A 13,372-nucleotide genomic window follows, 5' to 3' on the forward strand; every position below is an offset into this window, starting at 1 on the left:
AACTAATTTTTTTGTGTTTTTAATATAGAGAATGCAAACAAGACAGTAAATAAAGTAAAACTAGTAACTATTTTTTTTGTATTTTTGATATAGAGAGCAAACAAAGCAGTAAATAAAGTAAAGTAAAGCAAGACAAAAACAAAGTAAAGAGATTGGATGTGGGAGACTCCCCTTGCAGCGTGTCTTGATCTCCCCGGCAACGGCGCCGTAAAAAGTCTTGCCGGCGTGTAGTTGACACACGTCCGTTGGGAACCCCAAGAGGAAGGTGTGATGCGTACAGCAGCAAGTTTTCCCTCGCAAGAAACCAAGGTTATCGAACCGGTAGGGAGTCAAGGAACACGTGAAGGTTGTTGGTGGCGGAGTGTAGTGCGGCGCAACACCGGGGATTCCGGCGCCAACGTGGAACTCGCACAACACAATCAAAGTACTTTGCCCCAACTTAACGAGTGAGGTTGTCAATCTCACCGGCTTGTCTGTAAACAAAGGATTAGACGTATAGTGTGGGAGATGATGTTTATTTGCGAAGAACGATGAAAGAACAGAGTTTGCGGTAGATTGTATTTCAGATGTAAAGAATGGACCGGGGTCCACAGTTCACTAGTGGTGTCTCTCCGATAAGATAAATGGCATGTTGGGTGAACAAATTACAGTTGGGCAATTGACAAATAGAGAGGGCATAACAATGCACATACATATCACGATGAATACTATGAGATTTAATCAGGGCATTACGACAAAGTACATAGACCGCTATCCAGCATGCATCTATGCCTAAAAAGTCCACCTTCAGGTTATCATCCGAACCCCTTCCAGTATTAAGTTGCAAACAACAGACAATTGCATTAAGTATGGTGCGTAATGTAATCAACACAAATATCCTTAGACAAAGCATTGATGTTTTATCCCTAGTGGCAACAGCACATCCACAACCTTAGAACTTTCGGCACATCGTCCCAGCATTCAATGGAGGCATGAACCCACTATCGAGCATAAATACTCCCTCTTGGAGTCACAAGTATCAACTTGGCCGAGCCTCTACTAGCAACGGAGAGCATGCAAGAACATAAACAACACATATATGATAGATTGATAATCAACTTGACAAAGTATTCCATATTCATCGGATCCCAACAAACACAACATGTAGCATTACAAATAGATGATCTTGATCATGATAGGCAGCTCACAAGATCTAACATGATAGCACAATGAGGAGAAGACAACCATCTAGCTACTGCTATGGACCCATAGTCCAGGGGTGAACTACTCACACATCAATCCGGAGGCGATCATGGTGATGAAGAGTCCTCCGGGAGATGATTCCCCTCTCCGGCGAGGGTGTCGGAGGCGATCTCCTCGAATCCCCCGAGATGGGATTGGCGGCGGCGTCTCTGGAAGGTTTTCCGTATCGTGGCTCTCGGTACTAGGGTTTTCGCGACGAAGGCTTTAACTAGGCGGAAGGGCAGAGTCGGAGGGCTGACGAGGGGCCCACACCATAGGGCGGTGCGGGCCCCTCCCGGGTCGCGCCAGCCTATGGTCTGGCCACCTCGTGGCCCCACTTCGTATCCCCTTCGGTCTTCTGGAAGCTTCGTGGAAAAATAAGACCCTGGGCGTTGATTTCGTCCAATTCCGAGAATATTTCCTTTGTAGGATTTCTGAAACCAAAAACAGCAAAAAATAGCAACTGGCTCTTCGGCATCTCGTCAATAGGTTAGTGCCGGAAAATGCATAATAATGACATAAAGTGTGTATAAAACATGTGAGCATCATCATAAAAGTAGCATGGAACATAAGAAATTATAGATACGTTTGAGACGTATCAATGTGACTTGTGAATGAATGGTGAATTTGATAAAAACTGATGGTTGGGTTTGGATGCGATACCTTTCCAATTATAGTACCCCCACAATACCTGATTATGGGTAGGGATTAACTAGAAGTTTCTGCATCTTAGTATGGGTTCCCTCTAAACAAGCATCATAGGGGTTATGCCGAGGCTGCCTCCATTGAAAGTGAAATGAGGTGAATGTACGGTCCAAGCCCTGTGCAGTTCCTAGGCTGACGGTTTGTCTTCACTGGGAGGCCAAGCTCATGGGGAGAGGTACCTATACTAGGGTATGTAAGTGAAAGGTTATGGTTGATGATCCGCGTACTGAGTTACGATGATTCAGGGTTATACCTGACGGATGAAATCAAATGTTGTGGCACAAGTGTGCAACCTATGCAGAGTGTAAACCTATTCGAATAGCCGTGTCCACGGTTACGGACGATTGGAAAGGCCATACTGGTACCGTCGTCGGATGTTTTTTGAAAAGGATTGATGGTTTGAATGGTGAACTTGACTTGAATCACAAGCTGAGTTGTGGGAATGACCCTAACGTTCTCACTTGAGTTAGTTAGCATATGAAGTGTCTTTTATCAAATGCTTGTGAACTAAAATTTGCTTTATGCAAATAAAACTAGAGCTTAGCACCCCCTTACTAAAATTGATGGTACTTACACTAGTATTAGTTTGCGAGTACTTTAAAGTACTCACGATTTGTGTCCCTGGCTATTCAAATGGCCAGACTATGAAGAGGAGCCGCAGTATCAAGACGACGGCCAGCAGGACGTCTACGACAACTAGGAGTATCTTCTAACGTCAAGCGTTGGCCTGTGGATTAGATAGTCCGCTTCTATTACGCTTCCGCTATGTAATGTGTTCGTTTATCATTAGATCAACTATTTGTGTAATATTGGATCATGTGATCTGAATTTGTAAGACGATTATGGTTTGTAATGAATGATGACTTATGATATCGACTGTTATGTCTCGCAACAACAATCTTCCTGGGATTGCGATGTATGGCATAATAGGCATCTGGACTTAAAAATCCGGGTGTTGACACATGGCCACGACTTCCATGGAGGAGAAAACACAAGGGTAAAAGGTGACCCGTGGTGGAGGATCTCTAGCCCGCGTTAGGGAGGAGCTTTAGCGTTGATGGGGGAGGAGTTCGAGTGAACCGGTAAAAAAAGATATTAGGAGGCTGGCTTGGCAGCGCTTCACGCTTGGAGCTTAAGGAGAAAAGGGCTCGTCACGTGGGAGGAAAGACAATAAAGACAGTGCGCAAGTGGGATTATGGATCCATCGGTCGTCTAATTCAAAGTGTTTTCCCTTAATTTTGGTTTTGCTAGGCGAGCATCAGTTATGTGGCCAACGAACCGGTAAAAAGAGGATCTAGTTAGGTCGGCTTGGTAATGCTTGGATCTTGAGGAGAAAATGGTGCACTGGCATGGGAAGAAAGACAATAAAGGCCTTGCGTGTGTGGCCAGCGGTCGCCTAATTCAAAGTGTTTTCCTTTAGTTTTAATTTTACTAGGTGAACAACTAATTTTGTGGCTCACGAATGAGTGCAAACGCTATGAGTGTGAGCTTGTCATAGATTCGGAATGGTTGGATGTTTGCCCAACGTTTTTTGGTCACATCCTCGGGTTGATCGTACGAACTTGGCTGTATTATATAGCTTGCGGTTTTTCCTTAAAAAAAAATAGCACGTTGTCGGTAGCCGAGACTATAGAAACCTGAGCAGCTTCTATCGTGGATGTGCCATTGCTTAGTTTTATAGATGGATGGGTAGCTTCCTCAATAGGCATATGTCTTTTTGTCTATCGTGGATGGGGATCGATGAATTTGACATGCAATCCTTGCCTATGCATTAATTAAAATACAAAAAGTCTTGTTAGTTAGAAACAAAAAATAACGAAAATCAATATGAATAGGGTCATATCCACACGAACACCACAGGCCCACACACACGCCCGCTAACTATGTATCGGAAAATACAAGCAGATCATCAAACAAAAATCACAGCGGCTTCTTCTCTTTAAGTCCTTAGCATTGGGGTTTCTACAGCAGCCGAACCACAGTTTCATGTTTGGGATGGAGCAGTGGCGGAGCCAGGATTTGAATTAAGCCGGGTCGAACAAATAAGCACTAAAAATTTTTGGGGCAAAAAATCACATGTAATCAACAAAAAATGGTCCAAACTGATGCATTGATCATATTTCACCGAGTAGAAGTACAAACTGACTAAAAAACAAGAACTAGATACAAAAGTGCTACATTTTGAGGAGATATTATCATACCATTAAGTTGAATCCATGCTAGGAAGTCGAAATCCACGAGGAAGATGACCTCTACGGTTACTGTAGGCATGAAAACGAAGCATAATCTTCTTGTCATCAATTTGTGCAAATATCTCTTTCTCAACATAGCAAATCATCAAATCATTGAGCCAATCATCCCCTATCTTGTTTCGAAGATCTGATTTTATAATCTTCATGGCCGAGAAAACCCTCTCTACTGATGCTGTTGCCACAGGCAATGTCAAAGCTAGTGTAATAAGGCGGTAGACCAATGAAAATGTCAAATGATATCTTTTCTGAACCAACTTGAGAGCAAGATCACTCAAACTATCACAAGCACTGAACTCAGGAGTTCTCTTCATGACATCAACATATATGTTTAGTTCATCAACCAATAGACAACAATCATGTGAAGAGAAATCAGCAGAGTATATGGTAGCAAGCTCAACTAGCATATCATTGTCAAAACTGTTGAATGAGTCTCTAGGATCAAGGCATGAAGTGCACAATAATAGGCGTGTAGAAGTTTCAGAAAATCTGTGATTCATCTCAACTATGTTTTTGTCAAGCACCTCAATAAAGATTTGTACCTTGTAATGATGCAAGCAAGTAACCATCTTGCGTGAGCTCCTTGGGTAACCCCTAGCTGCAATGTTATCATCCATATTCGGTACCATAATGTTGCGTGCACCACAAAAGTTAGTAGCAGCAAGCAATAGAGGCTCCCATCCATCATCTCTCAATTTTTGTAATGCACTTTTCACTGAGACAATCATATTCATAGCACTCACTATGTTCTGATCCTTGGCTTGCAATGCATTTGACAAACCATTTGTTATACCAAGCAATCGAATCATCAAATGCAAGATAATAACAAATTCAAAGGTTTCCATCTATATGATATAACCTGAAGCCACACCTTTCTCCTCGGCATCTGTCCCATCATGAGAAACACTGCATAGTGCTTTAACCACATCATCCCACATTACTTGAATCCAACTTTGTGAAAACATCCGATCCAAAGTGGTACCATTGTTTGAAGATTTGAAAAGAAAACAATGAAAACAAAATGCAGCATTCTTCTCCACACTATACTCTAACCAATCATACTTGCTATACCATGCTTCTAGAAATGATCGCTTATCCGAATTTTTGGGATAACTATGACCAACTAAACGATTACGACCTCTCGACAAATATGCCCATCGCATTTTATCTCTAATTTCAGGGGTACCATATGACTCAATTGGTCTCCGAATTCCGGGATCGGGAACCACATTGCTAGATCAAAGATTTCCGGAACATTTGCCTACAACAATAAAAATAAAACAAACTATGAGGAAACAAACTAGACAAATATGTATCAAAAGTCAAGAGAAATGGGGGAAATTCAACCTCTGTGCGTGCCCTCTTGCGTGCTTCTTCTTCTGCTGCCTCAGCGGCCTCCCCTTCTTCGATCCAGGCAGCCAGGTCAGCCTCGTCGCTGGAGTCCATCGAAGACGGCCGCCGGAACAAGCAGAGATGAGGGAGAGCACAGCGGCGCCCAGTGCTGCAGCGCCGTGGAGCCTGGAGACTGGAGAGGGGCGAGGGGCGAGCAGAGCAGTGGACAGCCGACCGTGGAGCCTGGAGACTGGAGAGGGGCGGCGGTCAGGGACGACCGGACGGGCAGCCGTGGGCTGCGGCCGGAAACAGTGTGTGCCGGCGCATGGCGGGATCGAGCGAGGGCGCCGGGATCGAGCGACGGCGCCGGCGTGCGGCGTGCTGGAGCGAGCGAGGGCGCCGGAATCGAGCGATGGCGGCGGCGTGCGGGAGCGAGCGATGGCGGCGGCCTGCGGGAGCGAGCGAGGCGACGCGTTGGGGATTAGGTCGGGCCGTCGGGGCGTCTCCGTGCGTGCAGCGTGCGGGACAGGGTCGGCCAGCGAATTAGCGATGGGATTTTTTTTCCCCAAAAACGGAGCCGGGTCGGCTGCCCAGGCTCGACCCGGTGTTGGCTTCGCCAATGGGATGGAGGACAATCCGACGAAGATACATACATATCTCACCGTAAATCACATGAAAACACATCGCATGGAAACATCCATGTTAGTATATGTATTCCCTCCATCCATAAAAGATATTGAAGATTCATCTAAATTTGGATATATCTGCACTACAGAGCGTGTCTATATACATTTTTTTAATTTAACAAACTTGCCACATCGTGTTATGCACAGCACAGAGGGTAGTATTTAACAAGATCGATGGAGGAGCGGTCCTGACAGTTGTGTTCTTGATCTGTGTCCGAGGCGCCTCACGCCGTGCAGAAGCCCCTTCCTAAACCCCGAGGACCAGTTGACTCCTGGTCTGTAACGTTGGGACGTGCCTGACAGACTGATGCTCCGATCCAGATCAATATTACTTACTACTACTGCATTTCGTGGCTTGGGTCGTGCGCCGTCGCAGATCTCCGCACAACATGTCGACTCGTCTGCGTTATCTTGCTTGTCTTGTGCCAGTGCTTGACGTTAAAAGAAATGCAGTTGATCACATCAACCAATTAGGGAGATGTGATTGTGAACGGGAGGCCGAGAGACAAAAACGTCGCTGGAACGGAATCTCTCCAAACTTTCCTCGTGTCCGAAAGTCAAGACACTGCAGAGACGGATCACACCACATCACGGACTGGTGACACCGTACGCGCCGGCAGCGCAACGGTCCTGTTCGTTCCCACTCAACTCAACCAGATTCGACACCAGGATCCACATGGTGTGCTATGCCATGCTTAATCTTTTTTTTTTTTTGAGCCTATGCCATGCTTAATCAAAGTACTAGTACTGCGACCGCGTGAGTTTAGTGGCAAAGCTTCTTTACGGAGATAATTATCTTGGTCCATTTCGTTGAAAAGAAGAAATGCATTCATTTTCAACAATGTTCAGCCAACATCTTTAAGGATGCCCAACCATCTTCAAGGCCGAACTGCAATGGCTCAGATTAAGAGTAACCAGGAAGAAATAAACGTTGACCAAAGAGGGACAGATTCCTCCTTTGATTATTCGTTGTTAGGTACAGGATAACATCCTTCCAGCGGTAGATTTATAAGCGCTAGATAGCACGACATATTCATTTTGCCTCATAGGTGTAGACGCACCCATTGTGTAACAATACTTTTGAAATGTTCAAAAATTCCAGAAACATACTATTAGGGTGTACATGTGAATATTCTGTGGTTGCACATAGAGTTTCACGTAAAAAGTTTGTTTTTTGTGGCATGTGTAAAAAATACAATTTTAGGTGCTTCGAAATAGCTTTTTCACGAGACATGTTTTTTTCTTTTTTCCATATGCCACAAAAAATATTCTTTTTGACGAAACTTTGTGCGCAAACAATAGAATGTCTGAATGTACACCAGAAAGTTTTTGTGCAATTTTTAACATTTTAAATTCGGTTTCAAACATTTTTTTATAATAGGTGCATCTACACCTATGAGCCAAAACACCATGTCCCGCTAGACAGCAAACCATTTAATTTGGTAGCACATACAACTTGAACCCGGGTGGCGAACTCACCACCATGAACTCATCTATATGAATCTACTTTATTTATGTTGGTTATGTTAAATTTGTTCATTCTATCATGATATATTATTATTTATGAGTGTTTTCTTAAACTCGTTTTACCAATTATTTTTGGTTTTATGGTTTGCCGACCTGCTTATGTGTGTACATATAGACTCATTTTTTGCCCTGCTCCTTTTCCGTTCCAAATCTGCGGTCTAGGATATCCATATTCAAAACCAAATCCGTTGACAAAATGCCATATAGATTATGGTAGGGTTAAAATCCAATCGGATTACATCCTACGTGGGACGGAGGGAGTATAACCATTGAATTGTTCGCAGTATCTCACGCGTGTACACAAGTTCAGGTACTGAGAATAGTTATTTTTTCAATAGCACAAGAACCTAAACCCTAACAGTTCTTTTTTTACATAAGGTGATAGGTGCATGCACAGGTTCATCTACCCAAATGTCACACGCTGATTTGTGTTAGAATAAGTATTGTATACGTATTCGTATACACTTGTAATATGTACAATATGCGTTATATATATATTTGAGATCCCTACCCGGTGAGGCACACCGGGATAGGCCACGCATATCGTCTTTTACTCGTTCGCTTTCATGGTACCAGAGCATCGATCTTGACCTACGAGCGTCGCCGCCCTAGTCTTCCGCTGCCGCCGGCGTCCTTCCGCGCCGTGCTTCCTCCGCCGCGATGGCGTCCTCCGAGTCCGTGACTCTGCCGGCGATTACCGCCGCGACTGCTGTGACCTCGGCCCTACCCGAGATCCCGCCTCTGCCTGCCGGTTCCGCGCCGCCCGCGCCGCCCGCGATCTTGTCGCCGCCGGCTGTGTCTGCACCCCCCGCCGCTGCGACCCTGACGCCGGGATCCTTCTCTCCCGCTGCCGTCTACAGCGACTCTGATCGGGTCGCTGCCTCCATGGAGTATGCGGCTGCTGCTGCTGCAAATTTTGGTGGCGCTATGGCTGGATTCCCTGGCTATGGAGCAATGGCTGGTTTCCCTGGCTATGGAGCAATGGCGGGCCACCCTGGTTTTGGCTACTATCCAGGTCACCCGGGATACCCGATGCCGTCGCAGGTGCTTGGGTCACCGAGCGCGCCGAGTGCGCCAATTCCGTCGCTCCCCTTGTTAGGGTTCGGCCCTTCATCAACACCGCCTCCCTCGCCTTATGGCTCCTTGCCAAAGCCCACATCGGCACCTACACCAACGCCTATGCTGTCGCAGCAAGGATTCTTCCCGGCCCATGGGTTGCCACCTGTTGTCAACATCGCCTCGTCAATCTCTATCAAACTGACAAACGACAATTATTTGTTCTGGCGTGCACAGGTCGGGCCACTCCTTCGCAGTCATCTACTGATGGGATATGTCGATGGCACTATCACGTGCCCTAGTCCCCATGTCGCTGTTCCTCATGCCGGCAGCATGCATCATGTTCCTAATCCAGCATATCAACACTGGACTCAACAGGATCAGGCCATTCTCTCGGGGTTTGTCTCATCGATGACGGAAGGTGTTCTTGGTATGATTATGTTTGCGGGCACCTCCCGCGAAGCCTGGGAGACCCTAAGTGGAGCTTTTGCCTCCACCTCTATTGCCAGATCCTCGGCGATTCGACAGGAGATGGCTGAGCTGAAGAAGGGAAACAAGACTGTCAACGTCTACTTTCATCAGATGAAGGCTCTCTCAGATTCTCTCACTAGCATTGGTGAACCCCTACGTGATGCGGAGTTTGTCTCCTATGTACTCGCTGGACTTGATGAAGAGTACGATGCCCTCTATCAAGTGGTGACGAATCGTCCCACTGCTATACCGATTCGCGATTTGTTCTCACAGCTCCAGGCCACAGAACAGCGCAAGTTGGCTCGGCGCCGCTCCAGTGGCGCCTCCTCACACTACCCGGCTGCCCATGTTGCCGCCCCTGCACCTGCTGCCTATGCAGCCCGTGGTGGTCCTAGGCCGCCCACACCATCGGCCAAGCCGTCACCTCCTACCACGCCAAAGCCCACCAGTGGACGTTCACCTGTTGTTTGCCAGCTTTGCGGTACTCCAAGGCATGTGGCATCTCGATGTTATAAGCGCTTCAATCGCGACTTTCTGGGCATTGGCAATGATGGTTCGAATACAGAGAAGCAATTGGCTATGGCAATGACGGCCTCTCATGGCTCTCCGGGCTCTTCATCGGTAGATCCAGCATGGTATGCAGACTCTGGCGCGACGCACCACATCACTCATGAGCTGGACAAGCTCACTACGCGCGAGCCCTATCATGGCACCGACCAGGTTCACACAGCTAATGGAACAGGTATGCACATTCATAATGTTGGTCAGGCTGTTTTATCCACTCCGTCTTCTAGGTCTCTAGCTCTTAATAATGTCCTTCATGTTCCTAAAGCCACTCGTAACTTGTTGTCTATGAGTAAACTTTCACATGACAATAATGTCTTTATTGAACTTCATCCACATGATCTTTTTGTTAAGGACCTGGACACGAGAGCACCCATTCTTAGAGGTCGTTGCAGTGGAGGTCTCTATGAGATTAAAGCACCTGTCATCAAGCAAGCCCTTTCCAGTGTCAAGGTGTCGCGTGATATGTGGCATCGTCGCCTAGGTCATCCAGCTTTACAAGTCGTTCAGCATGTTCTTCGTAGTCATGAGTTACCATCTACACATGTGTCCAATAAAATTGAGTCTATTTATGATGCTTGTCAGCAAGGGAAGAGCCATCAGTTGCCCTTCTCCTTGTCTACTCGTGTAACAAAAGTTCCTCTAGAGATTATTTATTCAGATGTATGGGGCCCTGCCCAAACCTCTGTTAGTGGACATCGTTTTTATGTGAGCTTTGTTGATGCTTATAGTCGATTTACTTGGCTTTACTTACTTAAGCACAAATCTGATGTCTATGATGTGTTTCTCCAATTTCAAAAACATGTTGAACGCCTATTAAATCGCAAGATCATTCATGTCCAAACTGATTGGGGTGGTGAGTATGAAAAACTCCATCCCTTCTTTCACAACTTGGGTGTCTCACACCGTGTGTCGTGTCCTCATACTCACCAACAAAATGGTACTGTTGAGCGTAAGCACCGTCACATTGTCGAAACCGGTCTTACTCTCCTTGCACATGCATTTGTTCCGTTATGCTATTGGAACGATGCCTTTGCTACTGCCTGTTTTTTGATCAATAGGCTTCCTAGTCGCACCATTGATATGGAAACTCCTCTTCAGAAACTTCTCAATGAATCACCTGATTATACCTTTTTTAAGGTTTTTGGTTGTGCTTGCTGGCCTCACCTTCGACCCTATAATAATCACAAACTTGATTTCCGTTCGAAGAAGTGTGTGTTTCTGGGCTATAGTTCTCTTCATAAGGGATATAAATGTCTCCATGTTCCATCTAATCGTGTCTATATTTCTAGAGACGTCATTTTTGATGAGAACGTGTTCCCCTTTGTCAACATGCCAAACTCACATAATCTTCCACCTGTGTCGGAGTCTTCCTTACTGTCAGCTGACCACTTTATGGATGTTGCACATTCCTTGCCTTTGCTTGCTGACCATGGTGCAGGTATCGGACGCGGGAGTCGCCTCGAGGTTTTATCTCCATCTTCTGCGCCGTTTTACGTCGCTCATGGCGGCTCAGTCTCGGGCTGCGGTGAGCCATGCAACACCACTGAGCTGGCTTTCCCCGCCTCGGGCTTTGTGCCTGGCGAGCCATGCAGCAGCCGCAGCAGGGCTGAGCCTGCTCAGCCGGCTTGCTCCTCCTCGGGCTTGCTGCACACCGGCTCCTCCACTTCAATGCCCGCGCCTGTGCATGGGACGCATGCGTGTGCGCCCTCGCATGCACGTGATTCGGCCGCGTCTGCGCAGGATGCTGCGTCCTCGCCTGTACGTGACTCAGCTGCCGTGTCTTCGCCTGTACTTCCGTCCTCACCTGTACGTGAACCGGCTGCCGTGCGTGACATCACGGATGCTCCGCTGTCTCCTGCTGCACGGCCAGGTTCTCCTGTCTACCCGACAGCGACTGCTCCTGTTCCCCCGGAAGCGACACCGCCCCCTTCACCGGTACAACCGCCACCACAGCCACCGCCGCCACCGCCAACTGGTCCCGTTACTCGTTCTCGTCTTGGGATTCATCAGCCTAAAAAGCGTACTGACGGTACGGTTGCTTGGACTTGTGCTCTTGCTGCTCATGCCAAACTCAAGCATACTCATGAGCCTCGGGATTATCAAGAAGCCCTTCGTACTCCTCACTGGCGTGATGCTATGGAGACTGAGTTTTCTGCTCTTCAGGCTAATGGCACTTGGCGGTTGGTCCCTCCTGTCCCTGGGGTCAATTTAATTGATTCTCGTTGGGTCTTTAAGGTGAAGCTTCATGCGGATGGATCTATTGAGAGGTACAAGGCACGTCTTGTTGCTAAGGGATATAAGCAGCGTTTTGGCTTGGACTATGATGAAACTTTCAGTCCCGTTGTTAAGCCTGCTACTATTCGCCTATTGCTCTCTATGGCTCTCTCTCACAGGTGGCATCTTCGTCAGCTTGATATTCAGAATGCTTTTCTCAATGGTTTTCTGTATGAGGTGGTATATATGCGACAACCTCCTGGTTTTGTTGATTCTGATAAGCCGGGACATTATTGCAAACTTGTCAGATCGTTATATGGACTGAAGCAGGCTCCTCGTGCATGGCATGCCCGCCTCAGTCAAGTCCTTGGTTCTTTGGGATTCTTTCCATCTGTGACTGATACGTCCTAGTTTATTCTTCGGCGCCCAGAGATTATTGTCTATCTTCTAGTCTATGTTGATGACATCATTGTTCTCAGTTCTACAGCCACTGCTATTCCCAGACTGATTACTCAGCTCAGGTCTGAGTTCTCTGTGAAGGATCTTGGTGTTCTGCATTATTTTCTGGGCATTGAGGTCTCCTCTCCTTCATCAGGAAGTCTCCTTCTTCGACAGCGCAAGTATGCTTTGGATCTTCTTGCCCGTGCTGGTATGTTGAAGTGCACGCCTGTTACCACACCCATGGCATCTTCTGAGCGTCTCTGCAGTGTTGATGGTGATCCTCTATCTTCTGAAGATGCTACCCAGTATCGGAGTATTGTTGGTGGTCTTCAGTACCTCACTGTTACTCGTCCTGACTTATCCTTTGTGGTCAACAAGGTCTGTCAGTATCTTCATGAGCCCCGTACACCTCATTGGTCTGCTGTGAAGCGCATCTTACGCTATGTTCGCCAAACAGTGGATACTGGATTACAGCTTCGGTCTTCCTCCTCTACTGCTTGCTCTCGCCTTTTTCGATGCGGTCAGGGCTGGAAGTATGGATGACGAGCGATCCACGGGGGCTATGCTATCTTTTATGGAGGAAATTTGATCGCCTAGAGTGCTCGTAAGCAGTCTACAGTCTCTCGGTCGAGTACTGAGTCAGAGTATAAGGCTCTTGCTAATGCTACAGCTGAGCTTATTTGGGTACAATCATTACTGAAGGAGCTTGGTGTTTCTCAAGTTCGACCTCCGGTACTCTGGTGTGACAATATTGGTGCTACATATTTGTCATCTAATCCAGTTTTTCATGCAAGGACAAAGCACATTGAAGTTGATTTTCACTTTGTTCGTGAGCGTGTGTCCAGGAAGCAACTGCAGATTCGGTTCATCTCGTCAAAGGATCAAGTTGCTGATATTTTCACT

Source organism: Lolium rigidum, chromosome 2 (genome assembly GCF_022539505.1).
Source record: "Lolium rigidum isolate FL_2022 chromosome 2, APGP_CSIRO_Lrig_0.1, whole genome shotgun sequence".
Lineage (NCBI taxonomy): Eukaryota > Viridiplantae > Streptophyta > Magnoliopsida > Poales > Poaceae > Lolium > Lolium rigidum.